Raw genomic sequence first — 2,238 nt, 5'->3', positions numbered from 1 at the left:
TGTATAAATTTTGCATAATTTTATTTAATGTAACTATATCATATAAACAAGACACATTATTGACTGAGATATGGTTCCTCAAGTCTTAGTTCTGTCAATTTACTTGCCTAAAACTTTCCTTCTTTGCCCTTCTGGTTTTATCCTTCAAGTCAGCCAAGGATTGGAAATTAAATAACTAAGCTTATTAGAACTTTATGTCATGCTTGCTTTGGCAGCACATATATTAAAACTGGAACAATGCAGAGAAGATTAGCATGGCCCCTGCACAAGGATGGCATGCAAATTCATGAAGTGTTTGATATTTTTCTTAAAAAAAAACAACACACTATATATTAAGCAGTGGAATCTGGATGTGAGTCTAAAGTTTTTATATGAGTGAAACACAAGAGTCTTACTACATTTTTGTCAGCTATTTTGGCTACACAGAACAGTTTTGTGTGTGTGTGTGTGCGCGCGTGCACATGCGCATATACACATGTGGGTGTGCATATGTACTTCCTCAATTTTAGCAGCTTAGGAACATGTTGCCATGTTCTGGATAGATGAGTTGATATTATAAAATAAATATATATTATAAAATATTATATATAAATATATATTTATAAAATATTATATATAATATAAAATTGATGAATACCTTGAAGGTATTCAGCATCCTTTAGATTTAAGAATTTGTTGAGTTCTGCCCTGGCTACATAGTTCAGTTGGTTGGAGCATCACCCAGAGATACACCAAGGTTACAGGTTCAATCCCTGGTCAGGGCACATATAGGAACAGACTGATGTTTTCATCTCTCTCTCTCCCTTCTTCTCTCTCTAATATCAATAAATTAAAAAAAATATATATATTTAATTTGCTCAGTTCAGGTGCTGGCCACTTAGCTCAGCTAGTTAAGAGCATTGTCCCAAAACAAGAAGGTTGTGGGTCTGATCCTCAGTCAGGGCACACACAGGAAGCAATAAAAAAAATGCACGACTGAGTGGAAGAACAAATGCTTCCCTTCCCCCTCTACTCTCTCTCCCTTCCTCTCTATCTCTCTCTAAAAAAAATAAAAATAAAAATAAATCAATAAAAATGAAGCCCTGGCCAGATAGTTCAGTTGGTTGGAGCATCCTCCCAGAGCACAGAGGTTACCAGGTTAGACTCCCCAGTCAGGGCACATACAGGAGCAGCTCAGTGTTCCTGTGTGTGTGTCTCTCTCTCCCTGCCTCTTTCTCAAAACAAAAAATAATTTTTTTGGCCCTGGCCGGTTGGCTCAGCGGTAGAGCGTCGGCCTGGCGTGCGGGGGGACCCGGGTTCAATTCCCGGCCAGGGCACATAGGAGAAGCACCCATTTGCTTCTCCACCACCCCCCCTTCTTCTCTGTCTCTCTCTTCCCCTCCTGCAGCCAAGGCTCCATTGGAGCAAAGATGGCCCGGGCGCTGGGGATGGCTCCTTGGCCTCTGCCCCAGGCGCTAGAGTGGCTCTGGTCACGGCAGAGTGACGCCCCCTGGTGGGCAGAGCGTCGCCCCTGGTGGGTGTGCCGGGTGGATCCCGGTCGGGCGCATGCGGGAGTCTGTCTGTCTCTCCCCGTTTCCAGCTTCAGAAAAATACAAAATAATAATAATAATAATAATTTTTTTGCCCAATTTTTTCTTCTTCTTCTTTTTCCAAGTGAGAGGAAGGGAGTTAGAGAAACAGACTCCCGCATGCATCCCGACCAGGATCCACCTGAAAACCCCATCTGGGTCTGAATCTCTAGCCATCTGGGACCATGCTTGAAACCAAGCTATTTTTAGCATCTAAGGCAGAGGCTCCTTGGAGCCATCCTTAGTGCCCAGGGCCAAAGCGCTCAAATCAATTGGGCCATGGCTGTGGGAGGAAAAGAAAGAGAGGGAGAGAAGAGGGAGGGGTGGAGAAGCAGATGATCAGTTCTCCTGTGTGCCCTGACTGGGAATCGAACCCGGGACAGCCATACGCCAGGCCAACACTCTACCACTGAGCCAACCGGCCTGGGCCAAAATTTGCACAGTTCTAAGGAAACAAATAGAGTCAAGCCAATAGTCAATGCTGTCAGCATTTGGCCAAGGTCTATTTAAAGGATAGTGAAATAAGAAACCTTTTTCATCCCTTTGCTGATACATAATGCCAACTTTGGTTTCATCATTAGTAATTTCAGGAATAGTATTTATGGCAGGCAGATAATGAATGCCCAAAGATGTTTATGTCTTGCAACCTTACATGGCAAAAGGGACTTTG

At 43.3% G+C, this 2,238-nt stretch overlaps 1 non-coding gene across 1 annotated transcript; it reads left to right on the top strand.

The window, feature by feature from the left end:
* The first annotated feature begins 203 nt into the window (after positions 1 to 203).
* On the top strand, positions 204 to 306 carry LOC136332669 (U6 spliceosomal RNA). The gene has a single exon (XR_010730835.1). It is a non-coding gene; the product is annotated as a U6 spliceosomal RNA (small nuclear RNA).
* Positions 307 to 2,238: the final 1,932 nt, after the last annotated feature.

Source organism: Saccopteryx bilineata, chromosome 3 (assembly GCF_036850765.1).
Source record: "Saccopteryx bilineata isolate mSacBil1 chromosome 3, mSacBil1_pri_phased_curated, whole genome shotgun sequence".
NCBI lineage: Eukaryota > Metazoa > Chordata > Mammalia > Chiroptera > Emballonuridae > Saccopteryx > Saccopteryx bilineata.
This window is presented reverse-complemented; position numbering and strand designations above follow the sequence as displayed.